This window comes from Cricetulus griseus, chromosome 6, assembly GCF_003668045.3.
Source record: "Cricetulus griseus strain 17A/GY chromosome 6, alternate assembly CriGri-PICRH-1.0, whole genome shotgun sequence".
NCBI classification, from domain to species: Eukaryota; Metazoa; Chordata; class Mammalia; order Rodentia; family Cricetidae; genus Cricetulus; species Cricetulus griseus.
This window is the reverse complement of record NC_048599.1, coordinates 104,312,759-104,331,636: the sequence shown is the minus strand read 5'-3', so window position 1 is coordinate 104,331,636 and position 18,878 is coordinate 104,312,759. Positions and strand designations below refer to the sequence as shown.

Here is an 18,878-nt window from a genome sequence, read left to right as displayed (position 1 = left end):
CAGGCAGACCTACATTTGGGAAGAACTGTTGGTATGCAGCTTGGGCCAAGGTGCTCTCTCCTATTTTTACTGAAGTTTCTTTCTTTCTTTCTTTCTTTCTTTCTTTCTTTCTTTCTTTCTTTCTTTTTTTTTTTTTAAATACTTGTGTATGTTGATTTATTTACAGTGCTGGGAATTGAACTCAGGACATCTTGTACCCTAGGCAAGTGCTCTATCATTAAACCCAACACCCCCTTTACTAAATATAGTTTTACTTTTTCATAAGTACAGCTGATTGAACCGGTTTGCCCATATTTCGACAGCAGCCAGGGCATCTCCATCCTTTGTGTTTCTGGTGTACGTATCTTGGGCCCTGTGCTTTGAAGCCAGCTTGGTAAGTCCTTTACTAAGCAGCTCTTGGAGGGCTGCCCAGGCCAAGGAATGGCAAATGGTCAGTCTCTTGGAGCCCACAGCTGGAATAATAAGCTTACAGTTGGGAACCTCCCTAAAGAGCTTGTTCTAAGTAGCTTTGTCAGATGTGCCTGGATTGTTGTGCTTGTCCTGAACTTTGCCTTTGGACCCCTTCTTTCTTTTTGCCCCAAGACTTGTTTACTTCTTTGTGTTTCTTGGCTGGCTTTTCTACACCTCTTTCTCTTTTTTTTTCCCTTCAAGGCCTGGTCTCTAAGTGTACCTTTGGAGCCTTTCCAGGAACTCCCTCTGTAGACCAGGCTGGTCTCCATCCTGGAGATCCGACTGCCTCTGCCTCTCAAGTGCTGGGATTAAAGGTGTGCCACCACTGCTGGGCTCCTGCACATTTTGTTGGGCAGCATGGTGAAGCTCCCAGTGTGGCCACAAACCATGGCAGCCTCGCTAAGACATCAGACAAACAGGGTCCCCTTATGTAGATCAGGCTGGCCTTGAACTTATCCCCCTTCTGCCTCCTGAGTGCTGATAGTAGGAGCAACACCACCACGCCACCCCTCTTATTTCTTCAAATGGCTTCACAGGAGGCATGGTCAAGCCAATGTTGTATTCAGGGAATTAACTTCTTAAATACAAAACCATATTTCATATTTATCTGATAAATTTTTTAATGTGGCTTATTTTTGATGTGTTTCAAATTTTAGTTCTGGCACATCATAAATTTTGTTCTTGCATTTTTATTGGGCAAAAATATTTATTTAATAGCTAAAGTCATTTTTGAAGACTGCTTCTTCTGCAGAATAATAATAGTTTTGTGTAAGCCATGACCTTTCTCTGTGGGGGAGACATAATGCAAACATCCATGAAATTTTGCACACAGTCTCATTCGGCAATGCATCAGTATATCTAGAATACCATGATGTCCCGATTAAGAAGCCATTGCTAGAGAATCTGTAACACTCCATTGCAAAATTTGCTGTAGGTGCTATGGGGATATCAAGCTCGGTTACCTCTTCCATGTAACCCCCAAAACTTTGGAAAAGTGAAAGCACCTTTTGCATTATAAAAGTAATTTTGGGAGAAATAACTAGTCTTATATCCCTTCGTAGCAAAAGTATATTAAAGACATTTTAATCTAGTAAAATGTAAAATTGGCCATCGGTTATGGTTTGGGTATAAAACAGCTTCAAAGGCCCTGTGTTGAAGGTCCCAAGATGATGGTGGTGTGGACACGTGACTGGGTCATGAGAATGATCTTTTTTTGTTTGTTTGTTTTTGTTTTTTCGAGACAGGGTTTCTCTGTGGCTTTTGGAGGCTGTCCTGGAACTAGCTCTTGTAGACCAGGCTGGCCTCGAACTCACAGAGATCCACCTGTCTCTGCCTCCCGAGTGCTGGGATTAAAGGCTTACGCCACCAACAGCCAAAGAGTATAATCTTTTATCAACTGCTTAAGGCTTAACCGGCTGGAGCGTCCACAACCCAATGGGCTATGTGGGGGTGGGGCCTGGTTGAAGGAAGTGAGGTGAGCCGCTGTCTTCTACCGAGCTCTTCCTCCACAATGCCTCAGCCTTGTCAGGAACGGCAGAGCATGGAGCCAGCCTGCCAGGCACTGTACCCTCTGAAATCATGCACCAAAAAGAAGGCTTCCCCTTTAAACCTTTGTCCTCGGTGTGCACGTCACAGCAATGGAAAGCTGACTGACAAGCAAGCCTAATCATCTTGAACTCATACTTCCCTATGGTGTATTAAGTAGGTCGACAATTTGTGTAGCCAGTCTTCAGAATCCTTTTTGCCTTGCAAAAGTAAAACTCTATAGCCATTAGGCGATAATTCTCCATCTACACTGTAGGGGACACAAGCTCCTTTTAGCAGCTACTGCTTTGGTTTTTGTCTGTATGAATTTGACCCCTCTAGGTACTTCCTGTAAGTGGACTCTCACAGTGTCAGTGTTCCATGACTGTTATTTCCTCGAGGTTCATCTATGTTGTCGCTTGTCAGAATCTCCTTTAAGGTTGAATAATAACCCATTGTATGTGTGCTCTATCCATTGTTTATCTATTCACCTGCTGCTGGATACTTAATTTACTTCTACTAGGTATTGCGAGTTATACTGCCATAAGAAGGAGTGTGAGCTTATTCTAAATCTCTTGGGGGAAATCTGACAGCATTGATAAATTTACTACAGGTTAGTGACTGGTGAGAAAAAGGGCCATAAAAGCAAAGATAACTTTAAGTAGGTATTCACAAGTAAAAAAAAAATAAAACTTGTCTATTAGATCAGGTCCAGAGGGGTTTAGAATTAGATTAGACCATCAGTCACATGTGAAAAAGCCAACACTCAAGATTTTAAGGAAAGATGGTTTTCTTTTTTTTTAAATTTCTCTATTTATTTGTAATTTTATGTGCATTGTTTTTTTTTTTTTTTTGCCATGGGTGTCAGATCCCCTGGAACTGGAGTTATAGACAGTTATGAGTTGCCATGTGGGTGCTGGGAATTGAACCCAGGTCCTCCTGAAGAGCAGTCAGTGCTCTTAACCACTGAACCATCTCTCCAGCCCAAGATACAGTTTTCTAACTTTGCCATCAGACTGGTGTCATCCCAATTGCACAGGAACTGGAAGGGAGTACTTTAATATAGAACCTTTGGATGTGCCCAGATTTTGGTCTTTATTCCTCATAAACATTAAAAGTACCGAATGTCATGTCCTGTGGAAGAGAGAAAGAGAAAAAAAAAAGACTAAGAGCATCATTTTTTAATTTTTATTTTATTTATTTATTTATTTATTTATTTTTGGTTTTTCTAGAGAGGGTTTCTCTGTGTAGCTTTGGAGCCTATCCTGGTACTTGCTCTGTAGACCAGACTGGCCTCGAAGTCACAGAGATCTGCCTGCCTCTGCCTTCCAAGTGTTGGGATCAAAGGCGTGTGATAGCACTGCCTGGCTTTAGCTCTGTATTAACACTGTTGATGTGGCAATGCGCCACAGCCCAGCCCGGATAAAAGCATCTTAATGTCTTCAGAAAGCAAGGATGTTGTTTAAATGTCAGGGTAATGTGACAAGGTAAAGAAGCAAATTTAAAGGCAGGCTTGGTCAAATTATATCATCTGAACATTGTGTTTCTGTATCTGTTCATCTCTCACTTTCTGTATAATTCTAGATAGTGGAACTCATTACACCTATGACAATCCATGAGTCTGTAGGGGTCCACCCAAAAATGAAAGTCTACATGGAGAAAATTCTGTTGCAATTGTGATGTTAAATACAGACAAGTACAATAGAATATGCATAACTTTTCAACATATTTTAATAAATAAGAGACTATTGGTCTTCCCAGTGTCTGTTTCTTGTGTGCAATATATGACAGTTACAGATTTATTGATTCCAAGGCATCTGTCTGCTCATTTGTTTTTATACTTTAACATCTCTGAAACTGAGGTACAGCTTCCACAGTGATGACAATCAGTTTGTTGGTTTGTTTTGAGATGAGGCCTTGGTTGTCCAGGCTTGTCATGCAGTCATGGGTTCAAACATTCTTCCTTATCCTCCCAAGGAGCTAAGACTACAAGTGTGTGAGCCACGGCACCCAGCCTGAGGGCTTTTCCATTGCAGGTGATGGAGAGTTGACTTTTCATACTTGGAAACTGCTGTTGGTAATCTTCTCACTTAAACTGAAGGATGTGCATTGCTGGTATTTTCCAAGTTGGGTTTAACCACTATTTGAAATGCTAAGGGAAATGAGGTATTGCGTATGCAGACAGGCAACATAGCAGAACAGTGGATTTGTAGATGGTATTAATGAAGCAAATCGTTATCTTCAGAGGAATGTCAACAAATTTCCATAGTTTCTTTCAATGAAGCAACCAAATGCCTCATGGGATCTGAGGAAGTAGTTAAGGGCTACCTTAGGGCTTGTTACTGATATGCATGAAAGGACAGAGAAAGTGACCAAATCCATCACAATAGATAAAACCTCTCAGAACACTGAGCGGCTAGTGTGGCTGGTTCTCTCACAGCTTAAGTAGGGCTTTTCTTCTTCTCTTCGAGGTACACAAAACAATGAAGCAGATAATAGGCAACAGGACCTTATGTTGGATGAGCTATGACATGTAATTTCCTGCATTTGATTAAGAAAGGAAAGTCATACTCACATTGAAATGAAAAAAGTAAGAAGTCTCCTGGGGATGATGGAAAGATGACGGCTTGGCCAAATGCTCTAAGGAGGGAAGCTGGCAGTACAATCTCTGTCTTTTGTTGCTATGGAGATGAAACTTTTAACAGCCTGTTGCTTCTAGAGCCTCATGCTGCGTATATAAATTCCCAAAGCGCTAGAACACTAGACAATATTTACCAGGAACTTGACACTGCTTTATGTAACGCTAAGCAAACAAACACAAAAGAACGTATTGTTTCAGGAAAAGAGATCAGCTCCCAAGAAACTCAAAAAATCTAAAAATTAAAATTAAAAAAAAAAACCCTAAAAATTCCACAGTGTGGTTAGAATAGCCCACCTGACCTCACCACAGGTATACCGGTGGAAAATAAACATGAAAAGACACTCAGTACATCATTATAGAACTGCAAAATAAAACACCAAACACCATGACACACTTAGTAGGATGGCCACAGCTCAAAATATTGACAGCACCAAGTGTTGATAAGGGTGTGGACCAACTGGAACTTCATTCACTGACACACAGCAGAGTTTGTGCTTGCCTTTTAGTTTGAAGATCTGAGTTTGTGCCTCCAGAACCCAGGCACAGTGGCACACACTTGTAATCCCAGCACTGGCAGAAACAGGTGGATCTCTGGAGTTTACTTGCAAGCCAGCCTAGCCCTACTTGGTGAGTTCTAGGTCATCAAAAAAGAAGATGAATTGTGTCTGTTCATCCCCTGGGGTTGAACTCTGACCTCCACAAGCACATGAACACACAAGCCTGTGTAAATGAACACAGATACATGCATACACAAGATAGTTTGGCAGTTTCTCACAAAATCAAACAATCTTGTTTTGTTGTTTTGTTTTGTTTTGTTTTGTTTGAGACAGGTTTTTTCTGTATTGCTTTGGAGGTTGTCCTGGAACTCGCTCTGTAGACCAGGCTGGTCTCGAACTCACAGAGATCTGCCTGCCTTTGCCTCCTGAGTGCTGGAGGCATGAGCCACCAATGCCTGGCAAAATTAAACATAATCTTACCATAAAATTTAGCAATTACATTTATTAGTATATATCCAAAAGAGTTGAAATTTCTGTTCAAAAATCTGCACATATTTTTGACAAGTTTATTCAGGATTATAAAAATTTGGGTGGTGGTGGCACACACCTTTAATTCCAGCACTGGGAGGCAGAGGCAGGCAGATCTCTCTGAATTTGAGGCCAGCCTGGTTTACAGAGCAAGTGCCAGGACTGTTATAAAGAGAAACCTTGTCTCAGAAAACCAAAAACCAAAACCAAACCAAACAAACAAAAAACCTTGGAAGCAGGGGCTGGAGAGATGGCTAAACTCTTAAGAGCACTGGCCACTCTTTAGGGCATAGGGCTTCAATTTCCAGTACCCACATGGTGGCTCACAACGATCTGTAACTCCAGTCCCAGGAATCCAATGCCCGATTCTGATCTCCACCAGCACTGTATGTACACAGCACACAGATGTACATGCAGGAAAATCACTTATACACATAATTAAAAAAAACAAAAAAACCAAAACAAAAAAATGACAACAAAAAACCCTAAAGACAAAAACTGTTATCACATCCAGACAATGGAATCGAATGCAGAGCCAAAAACAATGAAGCTGTCAAGTGAAGTTGGTTTTTTTTGACTCCTTGGGGGACCACCATCCAGCTCCCAAATAAATACGTGGAGACTTATTCTTACTTCTGAATGCTTGGTGTTAGCTTGGCTTGTTTCTAGCCAGTTTTTCTAACTTAAATTATCCCATTTCTCTTTAACTACATTTTGCCTCTGGGCTTTTTAACTTTCTTTATTCTGTGTACCTTTCTTTCCTTCTTACTCTGTGTCTGGCTGGGTGGCTGGGTGGCTGGCCCCTGTCAACCTCCTTTCCTTCCCTTTTTCTCACTCCTCACTCTTCTTTCCAATCCTAGATTTCTCTTCCTATTTATTCTCTCTGCATGCTAGCCCTGCCTATTTCTCTCTCCTACCTTGCTACTGGCCGTTCAGCTCTTTATTATTATTTGACCAATCAGATGTTTTAGGCAGGCAAAGTAATACAGCTTCACAGAGTTAAACAAATACAACATAAAAGAATGCAACACATCTTTGCAACATTGAATATTCCACAATATAAACAAATGTAATATATCTTGAACTAATACTCCACAATAGTCAAGTCATGTAAAAACATGGAGGAAACCTAAAACACATTATGACATGAATGAAGTCCAATGAAAAAAGACTTTATATTGAATGGTTCCAGCTATATGACAGCCCAGGAAAGGCAAAACTATGGAAACAAACAAACAAACAGAAAACCAGACCATTAAATAAGAAGTAGCAAACAATTAAACACAGAAGGCTGGGGTGGGTGACTGAAAATAGTCGGTTGCCTTAATGGACACCGTGGACAAACCTGGATGATACAATATGATACAATAGCAAAAGGCACCCCTGATGCAGACTGTAGACATGGGATGAACATGACTTGGTAAAAATTAAGTGTAACAAGCATGCCCCTCTGGTGGTGAGCTGCCAGGTGATTATAGTGTGTGTGGGTATAGCTGTAACCTCTGCTACATTCTTTGTGAATCCAAAATTATTCTAGCAAAGAAAGGTTATTTAAAAGGAGCTGGGGCTGGGAAGAGCCAAGTCTTAAGGCAGAAGACACAGGCTTGAGTTGCCATCAAAGGTGTAAGTACAACTAGATTCAGCTGACAATCCCTGACCCAAGAGATCCTCCTGCTTCACTTCTGGAGTGGCTGAGAATAGGGGAGCCTGGCTTTGCTCTGGTTTGGTTTTGTTGTGGCACTGGGCACTGAAAATTGAACCAGGCCTTGGAAATATTAGGTAAGTATTCTAACACTGAGTTTCAACCTGAATACTTTCAAATTTTATTTATGGAGACAGAGCCTCAGGACGTTGTCCTGTCTGGGTCTGAACTCACAATGTCACCCAGGCAGCGCCTAGAAGGTGTGATGAGATTATAGGGCTATTGTACCAAGCCTCACCTCACTCTGTCTTTTTTTTTTTTTTTTTTTTTTTTTACTTTGGTACTGGTACACTCACTAAAATTCTGGGAAAGTAAAGAAATTAGTATGATTAGAACTTTTAGAGATAAAGAATAAGTATAGAGAGAATGTTTTGTCATGAACTGAACTCATGCTGTTATTTTTAGGTAGTAAGTTATTTTAAGGCATTTGAAATATCATAAACAGCCCTTCATTTTAAATGCACAATTCAAGGCCTGGAGAGACAGCTCAGTGGTTAAGAGAGCTTGCTGCTCTTGCAAAGGACCTAAGTTTGGTCCTCAGCACCCACATAGGGTAGCTCATAATTACTTGTAACTCCAGCTCCAAGGGTGATATGATGTCTCAGGCCTTAGCAAGCCCCCTGCACTCATGTGCACACACACACACAAATACACATAATTAAACACAATGGAAATAAATCTTTAAATTTACAATTAAATGCTATCATTGAAGGGATTTTAATTAAGTTTAAAATCAGAGAAACTCTCTGTTTTATTAGACCCCTGAATTGCAGTATTAGCTACATTACAGAGTGCCTCTCTCCACGCTCAAAGGTCAGCATGTCAAGAAAATTCCCACCAGTAGAAATGAACACTTGTAAAGGCATGCATTTCTAGAACAGCACACTCAACTGAGAACTTTATAAAGGAGATTATTGGAATATGAGCGAAATTTAGCTAGGAAGGCATTATCTTGATTTTGCTAACTGTAGTAAAAGTGGAAACTACTTAAATGTTCAAACTCCTAGACATCTAGTACCTACAAATATCTCACCATTGACACGTGTGTTTGTGTGTGTGTGTGTGTGTGTGTGTGTGTGTGTGTGTGTGTGTGTGTGGACTGTCAGTTCAGCTAGGTTTTCTGGCTAGCATGCTCCTAGAATCCTTTGGGCTCTGCCTTCCTGGCAGTGGGCTTATAAGCATGTGCCACCATGCCAACTTTTACATGGGTGCTGGGGATCCAAACTCAGGTACCCAGGCTTGTATAGCAAGCACTTTACCAACCAAGCCAACTCTCCAGCCCTTGACAACTCCCTCTGTTAGAAAGCTATGAAGCATTAGTAACCCTTACTGCCAGCAGGACTGCAAAATGGCAGACCCCTCCCCAGGGAAGTGCCTATCAAAACTACAAAGGCTGTTTGACTCAGCAATCCTTCTTGAAATTTATCTTAGCCACACACCTGCATGGGAGGAAATGACATATGCAAGTTCATTCTTTGTCCCTCAGCTTCTAAAAGCAGAAGATTAGAAAAACCTTGCTGGGGACACATACTGGATTAAAAATTAGGGGCCAGACGCACCACAGCTGTATGTTTTATGGATCTGTGAGAGAATGGGGAAGCTCCCTCAACACTGGCAATGCAGAAGCTGCAGAAATCACTCAGGTTTTTAGAATGTAAGGTGCTGAGCAGGGAAAATGGCAGCTTCCTTTCTGTGTAAGAAAGTGAGGAAATAAAAGTGTATATTTGCATTTGCTTTTATTTGCATAAGAAAATGATGGAAAGATACACAAGAAACTAATAAAAGAGGTTAGTTCTGGAGACAGGGAAGAAGCCCGAGGCTTTGAAAGGTTTACCTTTCATGCTGTTTTAATTTTGAAACTGACAAATGCTTTTCCTATTCAGAAGTCCTAACTTCTGGGATCTCATGACCATAATCAGAGACGAGGACTTTAAAGATGCAACTATAATAAAATGCAGTCATTGCATGGGCCCCAATCCATTATGACAAATGCTTTTAAGGAGGGGACATTTAAACACATGTACACAGAGGGATGGCCACATGAAGACATAGGAAAAAGAGGGCCACACTCAAGCAGATGAACACTGTGTCTGAAGACAGCAATCCTGCCACAGCCTTCATTTTAGCTGTGAAGCCTCCGGAATTTTCTGTTGTTGAAGCTGTTCAGTCTGCTGGACCATTATCTGTGCCCTAGGGAACTGTTGTCCTATTCATATACACTCTCAAGATCCCCAGGAGTTTGGACCCATTGGAGATCTATGAGGAAGCTTGCTTCATACCTTCTGCTAGGTATTATAACTAATCAAGTCAAAATAGGGCATCACGTCTTCATTTGCATCTATTTACATTTTCCTTATGTTAAGAGCTTATGTTACTGTGTTGGATCTGAATGTCATTATGCTGCCATTAATCAGGAAACCAAACGATTTTTCTGAATTGAATAATGCTTTGTTGGAAAGTGGCCAATGAGTTATGTGTTCTAGTGTCCCTCAAAGGAGCCACAGAGTCTTGATGCCACCTACACCTTCATGACCAGTGCTGTGTTCCCTTTCTGGGTGTCAGCCCTGGCTGGATAAGCTTCCAATCCCTCCCCAAACCCCAGGCCCGACTCTTACTGTTTTGGCCTTCCAGCTTGTTCTTCCTGCCACCATGCCTAGGTGAAATTTAGATAAAACAATCTCCATCTTCAGAAAGAACAACAGGCCAAGCACTATAGTTAACAAAACAAGTCCCTCAGCAGGGGGGGGGCACAAACATTTAGTTCCAGTGCTTGGGAGACAGAGGCAGGAGGATCTCTGTGAGTTTGAGGCCAGCCTGGTCTACAGAATGAGTTCCAGGACAGCCAGGGCTGTTACACAGAGAAATCCTGTCTCTAAAATCCAAAAGAAACAAAAAATTTAAACAAACAAAACAAAACAAGTCCCCTATTCACACAAACAAAGGCAAACCATACAAACAGCTTAAGGATATGCACTGGGCAGTTTTTTCTGAGTTGTGTTTTATTTTTGCATCTGTACCATCTCGAAACTTGAAACTGGAATGCTTCACATGGCAGAGCTTGATGACTATTTAGATCAGTTCACCAAGAATGGCCTGAAATATCAAGAGGGAAGCAAGGAACTACAGAGAGAAAGGAGGCTGGGAGAGTAGTAACTGCACCAGCAGGTATGACAGCGGCCACCAGCAGCCAGCCCAGAGGCACGTCTTTACATGGAGCTACATCACTCCCAGGAGTTTTGCTGTGACATCCTTTTGGCACATGGAAACCTCCCTTCAGGTTGGTTGGTTTCTCTACTTCTTGTCCCATGTCACATTCTTGGACACTAAAAAGTTCCCTGAAAGACAGCTCTATAGCTTGAATTCTACCAGGTTGTCAATGTCTATATGTCAGTTTACATAGCCGGAGCCTTTCATGGGCGAAAGTTGTCCTGTTGCTTTAACACAAGTGTCATATCATTACTTGGTTTCACTGGCTGGCTTTTCAGAACAGGTTTTAGCTGTAGGATGACTTTTAGTTTCCACTATGAGTTATTTCAAATATTTTGTCAGGGCCAATCTACTGGCTCTTCTTTTTCTTGTGTAAGTAAGACTATCTAGACGCAGCAGTGTGAGGTCCCTATATTTCCATGCACCAAAAATATAATAAATAAAGGGTTCTGAGGTGTGTACCCCATGGATTTTTTCAATGCTGAATTTCTGTGGACCACCCTCAGCTCAATTGTCTACATCATTAATCCATCCAACCATACCAAGTTATACAGAGTTCTGTCTTCCTTTCCTCCCTGATTGAAAGCTCGACAAGCCTTGCCAGGCCGTACCTACAGTAAAAATTCTTCATGACTGACTGAGTGATTAAAAGAATTAAATAGCTGTGGGCAGATAGGATCACAGCACATTTATCTTGGGCTATTTTCAGGCCTCTAAAATAGCCATTTGTTGTCTACTTTTGGGTTTGACCTAGTGTGTTTGTGACTACTAAGTAAATACTTCAGGAATGTAGAAATGGAACCTAGCTTCTACCAGCTCAGAGCCCAAGCATGTCCTCAGATGGCCCCTGAAGCCTATATCAGATGTCTTTGCTTTGGGCTAACCCCTCTGCCTGTTTCTACAGCTGAACTTAAAAAGTGCCTTGATTTATATCGTTCTTTGTTCTGTTACTATAACCATTATCAGTTTAGAGCATGGTTCTGGGGATGACCTAAATTTGTGTTCCTGACTATGGATGCCCATATTTAGCTCCAGTAGAAACAATCAGTTGAAGAGAGAGCCATGTGTACAATGTGTACATGTGTGCACGTGTGCATGTGTGAGTGTACATGCATATATGTGTGAGTGTACATGTATGCATGGGGGCATGTGTGAGTGTGCATATGAGTGTGTGTGTGTGTGTGTGTGTGTGTGTGTGTGTGTGTGTGTGTGTGTGCATGGATGCACTGGGAAGAAGTATCCCTATCTCTCTGCCTCCAGTCTCTACTCTGGCTTACACTGCCTTTGTGACATCTGAACTTAACACCCCCAAAATTCCCAGCTTCTCTTCTGTTGTTGTTGTCTTCCTACCTGGAAATAAGTTCTTTGTGTTTGATTTCACTGTATCTATCTTGTCTGGGTAAATACGAATTTTCTCCCTAAAGCCAGGAAGAGCTAGCCTACTATCCTTTCTGTATCATTGTGAGGGTAGTGTAAGGGATTGAAAAGCCAGAGATTTCAGTTCCAGCACCAGCTTCCTGTATGACTGGCTGTTGTGTCCTTGGAAAAGCAATTTAAGTCCTTTCTACCTCACCCTGTAGTTTCCTAAGTGTAAGAAATATCATAAATCCATTCTGTCCTCATCATTTTCTGCCATCAAAGAACATTTATCAAATGGCTTCCTGGTGACAGCGGCTTGCAGGGTAGGGTAGAGAGCAGAGGCTCCTGTTCACCAGGGACCTCACATAGGACACTGAGCCTCATGTAATTATTCACAGAGCATCGCTGCTCTGTGGGAAAAGCCAGAGGAAGACACAGTAGGAAGCTTTATGAGGGAAAGCTAAATTTATTAAATACATTTTAAAACCTAACCTTTATCCTAATGGTACAGCTAATATACTTTTTTGGTGTAAAAATGTCATTTGTTTTATGAAAGTATGGCTACAGCAGATGTTATTTTGTAAAATTAACCTTTCTACCAAAACAAAATTTTGCTCTTTTAAAACAACATTTTTTTCCCCTAAAAGGTTTTGCTATTGGGGGCTGGAGAGATGGTTCAGTCAGTAAAATGCTTGCCACACTAACCTAAGAAAATGGGTTTCAATTCCCAAATTGTAGGTAAAGAACCAGGTGTGTTGGTGTGCGCTTAAAATGCCACTCCTGGTGATGTAGACACGGGTGAATGCTGGGAATTTTCTGGCCAACTCGTCTTAATGAATCGGTGAGCTTCAGGCTCAGTGACAGATCCTGCCTTAAAAAATAAAGTGGAGAGCTATTGAGGAAGATATTTACATTGATCTCGTGAGCAGTACTCCTCCATGGATCCTGTATCAGTTCCTGCATCCATATTCCTGCCTTTAGTTCCTAGCCTGACTTCCTTCAAGGATGAACTGTGATGTGAAAGTGTAAGTGAAATGAACTCTTTATTCCCCAAGTTGCTTTTTGTCCTGGTGCTTTATCCCAGCAACAGAAGTCCTAAGACACACACACACGCACATGCATGTGAACACACACACACACACACACACACACACACACACACACACACACACACACACACCCCACAGTGATGGCACAAAGGCTTCGCTAATGGGCTAACCCCAAGTCCAAGCTTGAAGATTACTGGGTTATTTCTCTCTTTCAGAAGACATGCGAATCTCCCTTCTAGAGGCCATCTTCCTTTTGTGACTCTGCAGTAAGCAGTTTTAGAAAATTCTGAGCTGGTGGTTTACTAGACAACGTAGGACCACACATCTACCCTGCCTGCTTTGGGTCCATATGCTTTAGGTTAGTCACCCAAGCCCTCTGTACTTCAGCTCCCTTTTATCTGCAGAACACGTTTGGATACGTACACTAATTATTCACCTTTCTTCCTAATGGGATACCTGAGAATGACATGTACTCTTAAGTGGTCCCCTGCATCCCCACTCTGTTCTCTGGGTTCTGGTTGTATATAGCTTCACAGCCCTGTCACTCTCCTCCAGTGAACCCAATGAAGTCCATCTGAAAGCCAGCTGGCATAAACAGCAGCTGTGTCTACATTGGTGAAGAGCCTAGGCAGCTGCCCCTCACCTACAGGTGTAGGCACACAGTGGAACAAGCATTCTTCCAGCCATTTTCAAGAAATGGGAACTGATTGCAAAAATATTCAGCTCACCACACACCTAGTCCCAGGTTACCTACCCTATACTACATGTGTAGTGAGACTCTGCCTCAAAACACACTTTATGTGTATTGGATTATAATGCTCCACAGAGACAGAACCAATGCACTCTAGATACAGACACAGGAACGAATTTATTAGAGAAGTTAGGTGACAAAATATGAGTAGCCGAGAAGTCCTAAGGCAGGTGATCTATAGACTGGAGATCCCAGGATGTCTGTAGCAGGCTCAACTCAAGTCTTAGAACCAGGGAAGCCAATGGATAACTTACAACTCAAGACCAAATGCCTGAGAACCCTGGGAAAAGGATAGTCATAAATCCTGAGTCCAAAAGACCATTAAACCTGAGTGTCTGATTTACAAGCAAGAGATTATCCTAGCCTTAGGGCAAGGGGAGCGTTTGTAGAGAGGGAATGGCAATTTGCCTTCTGTATTTATTCTCCACTTCTTTTTGGGCTGGAGAATGGGATGGTACTTGCCCACTTTGAGGGCTAGTCATCTCTTCCTGCCCCATTCAGATACACATAATTGTCCTCTGTGGAAACACTTTCACAGACTTCTTGTTTCTTTACTCAGGTTTCTAGATGATCCTAATCTAGTTAACATGATGTCTGAAGCTAACCACCCTTTTGTAGAATTAGCTGACACATTCAAGGCCCTGTTCTGTTATTAACCTATTACACAGACAAAGAAATGGAGACATAAAAACGAATAACTTCCTCAAGGCCATTCTGATTAGTAATAAGAGGTAAAAGAGATTTTAATCCAACTCCAATCCCAGATTTGTACGCTAACCATGACATCAACACCAACAAAACAAACAACTCCCACCCCAAGCACAACCAGCAGCTCCCTAGATTAATTAGAGAAAGAATTCAAATGGCTATTGAGCCACTTACCAATTAGAAACTATTATGGACAAATTGTGGGCCCTTCAACCCCCTGGGAAAGTTATGTTGAAGTTATAATCCCCAGCCCCTCACAATGTGATCTTACTTAAAACTAAGGCCTCTGGAGATATAATTACTAGTATGAGGTCATATTGGGGTCCCAAGGCCCCCAATTTGATACAACTAGTGTTCATATACAATGGCCATGCATGCTTGGCATGGTACTTTATGCCTGTAATCTTATCACTGAGGAGACTGAAGCTGGATTGCCAGAGGTTCAAGGCCAGCTTTTCAGGCTAGTCTAGACTACAGAGTGAGACCTTATCTCACAATGAAAAAAAAAAAAAAGAATAAAGATGGTATTTTATAGTCACTTATCTCATTACTATGACAAAATATAGCTGACAAAGAAACAACTTAAGTATGGAAGTGGTGGGGTTTTGTTTGTTTGTTTGTTTTTGGCTCAAAGTTTGAGGATTCAGTCCATTATGGCAGGGAAGTTGGGAGTAGGAGCATGGGGCAGCTAGTCACATCGCATCCACAGTCAAGACACAAAAAGAGATGAACACTGGTGCTGAGTCTAAGATCATAGCTTCTGGAATGGTACCCTTCACATTCAGGATTAGTCTCTCACATGTCTCAATGACTGTCTCCTAGGTGGACAACCAACCATCATTCATGGCCATGCTTTCTGTACCTTGTGCCATCTCATAATGGGAAGTCTGATTGCAGTTAGGGCACATCCACAATCCAGGATGATGTTCCTGTTTCACTATCCTTTATTTAGTGACACCTCTGGAGATGATTTTCCCACAATGTTATAGCTTCTATCTCAGAGATGGTGTTCTTTAGCCTGCCTAGACATGAGCATCACTAATATATAGAGAAAGGCAGTATAATATCTAGCCTGCAAGATGGGCCCCAGGTGGTCATTTTTTCACAATGAGGGCTACATGTTACTAATGCAATAAGGCAGAAGAAATGGTGTGTGAGCTCCCTGAGTGGCAGAGGAAGTATGTTTCCACCTTTTTGACTAGCCTTTCTTGGAGGGAAATCAGCCATGGGAAGCTACTCTAGCAGTCCCACATGGCACTAACTTGTCAATCATGTCAGCACGGCTCTTTGGAGGTGGAACCTCAGGACTCCAAGACCACAGACATAGAACTGATCCATAAGCCATCCAAGCTTCCTCCCCTACAAAACAGTGAAGATTGTGGCTGCTAGCATCTGAAGTCCTTAAGTTGGAAGGGTAATTTATGACAGTGACACATTGCCTGGAAGAAACAAATTTATTTTTTTAAGAGAAAGGGTTTATTTTATTCATGGTTTCACAGGTTTTGGCCCATGCCTAGCTGGCTCTGTGGCCCCTGGACTGTGGTGAGACAGCACACCAGGATGGATGTTTATAGCAGAGTAAAGTTGCCCATTTCATGGTAGCCACCAAATTATCCTCAGGAGGTAAGCTAGGTCAGAACCCTCATGATCCAATAACCGCTCAATGGTTATATCTACCATCTGGGGACCAAGCCTTTACTAAGTGAGTCCTTTGGGGGTTGGTCACTTCATAGCCAATGGATGACATGGTCAGAACTGGGGTAGAGTAATTGTGAAACCCCTGGATCCATCCCTTACAATTTCACGAATCAAGTGACTGAAACATCTCAGTGATGACACCTGGCTCCTCACCTGAATACTTTGTAGGAAAGAGGATATTGTATTGCTGTATAGTTCTTTTTTTAAGTACTTGTACCTCAGGGGGAGAGTGTTTGTGTAGCATGCACAAGGTCTTGATTCAATATCTATTGCACACTATTTAAAAAAAAATCCAGTGCTCCATTGCCTGACAATCAAACATTAATTTAGTGTACCACATAATCCAATCTAATCTAACTCTGTAAGGCCCTTGTCCCTTTTTTATGGTGACTGAGACATTGTATCACTCGACTTGGCCTATGAAGCAGGATACAGACCACTGGGAGGCTGATAGCAGACATGTATGGGCTCCCAGTTCCAGAGGCTAGTATTGCAACATCAACACTGAGCCCCATGCTTTGCAGATAGCTGCCTTCTCTTGTGTCCTCATGTGGCCTTTCCTTGGTGCACAAGGAAAGAGAGATTCAGACTGATTGATCTCTGTCCCTTTTTGTCTTCCAAGGACACTAGTCTTGCCAGGCTCCATGCTTACCAGACCACTCACCTCTAGTAACCTCTTCAAAGGTTAACTTTGCAGTGAGGGTTAGGGCTTCAATATACAGTTTTGAATAGACACAGTTCAGTCTCCAGCAGACATTTGCCTCTTGCCAAATCTCCATGTACTCAATCTGATACTCTACAGGTTTCCCAGAGCCCATCAGGGTTATGGTTTCTAAGGATATCTCTGAATATCTTGGACCACTTGGGCTGTTAGCAAAAGATTCACATGACCCTTTGGAATGAACTCTGTAACAGCTGGTGATTGACACTTCAGTTCTATTTTCCTTTCTCTTCATGACCTAGAAGCTATGTTGATGATTCAGCAGTAAGACGATTTAGCCTCCATTAGCCTGAACCCTTGAGTGGCTATGTTGGAACACAGCCTGGGTCATTCGCACTGAATACACACCACAGATAAACTTTTCAGACTTCAGAGTAAATTGGTAATTAAGCACAATCTACCATTTTCTTTCCTTAAGATAACTTATTTATTCATTTTATTTTTATATGTGTGAGTATTTGGCCTGAATGTATATAAGTGCAGGGCATTAGTGATCCCTTGGCACTGGAGTTATGGATGGTTGTGAGTCACCATGTGGGTGCTGGAGTTCAAACCCTGGTCTCTGCAAGAATGGGAAGTGCTCTTAACCATTTAGCCATATTGCCAGTCCCTCCACAATTTTCTAAGTAATCATTAAACCTACTTTTGACACTAGTGAACTACTAAACAAACAAAAGTCTCTTTCATACTCTTGGCTCTGTATTCTTTTTTGGGGGGCGGGGAGGCTCTGTTGACATTGTTAACGTGGCAATATTCTCCCACGTTGATGTATAGCTACAATAAGATTCTTATTAAAATTTCAGCTTTTCTTTTTCTTCTTTCAGAATTTGACAAACTGAACCTAAAATGTATGTGGAAATGCAAGAGACACAGAATAACCAAAGTGATCTTGAGCAAAGCAAATAAAGTGGCAAGAGTAAGACTTCCACTTCTCAATTTCAAAATATACCACAAAGCTACGGTAATCAAGAGAGTATGGTGTTTGACTCACTAGTAGACATTTAGGTTGATGGAACAGAATTGAGAATTCAGAAACAGATCTTCCCATTTACAGACAAATGATTATCAATAATGCTTCTAGAAAATTCAACAAAGAAAAAAAAATAGCCTGTCTAGTAAGTGATTCTAGAACAACTGGATATTCATATAACAAAGAGTGGATCTTCAGCCTGTACCTTACAGCACCAACCAACCAAACAAACAAACAAACAAATAAACAATGTTTTAAATTCACTCAAAATGAGCCAGGCACAGACATCCATCCATCTAATTCTAGGTGGAAGATTACCATGAATTTGAATCCAAACTGAGCTACAAGAGAGACTGCCCCAACAAACAAACAAACAAACAAACAAACAAACAAACAAACAATTCACTGTTAATGGATCAAAGTCCGAAATGTAACCCTCGGTGCAATCCATGAGAGAATAAGCAATGAAAGAAAAATAAACTACATATGTGAAAAGCACATCTTAAGGCTAGCCTGACCTATGTGGAAAAAAAAAAAAAAAAAGATCAGCAGTTAAGAGCACTGGCTGCTCTTCCAAGGACCCAAGTTCAATTCCCAGTGTTCAGTGTTCACACCGAGGTTTACTAACATCTGTAACTCTGCTTCCAGGGGGTCTAATGCTCTCTTCTGGCCTCTGCCAGCACAGCATACATGTGCTGCAGACATCCATGCAAGCACACACTCATACACATAAAATAAATAGGGACTGGAGAGAAGACTGTTAGTTAAGACCACTGGTTGCTCTTTCAGAGGATGAAAGTTTGATTCCCAGCACCCACATGGCAGCTCACAACTCTCTGTAACTCCAGTTCCTAAGGATTCAATACCTTCTTCTGGGCTCTGAGGCTGCATGCAGGTGATGCACAGACATACACGCAGATACTCACCCATATTCATAAAATGAAATAGTTCTGAGAAATTTAAACAATCTTAAAAAATAAAATGGAGAGCAATAGAGAAGTCCACGGACCACATATATACACACAGGAGAGTACAACCACAGACACACACACACACACACACACACACACACA

At 41.6% G+C, this 18,878-nt stretch overlaps 1 pseudogene; it reads right to left on the bottom strand.

Annotated features, from left to right (window-relative positions):
* Window positions 1-258: 258 nt before the first annotated feature.
* LOC113836282 overlaps window positions 259-18,878 on the bottom strand; it is a 55,878-nt pseudogene continuing 37,258 nt past the window's right edge.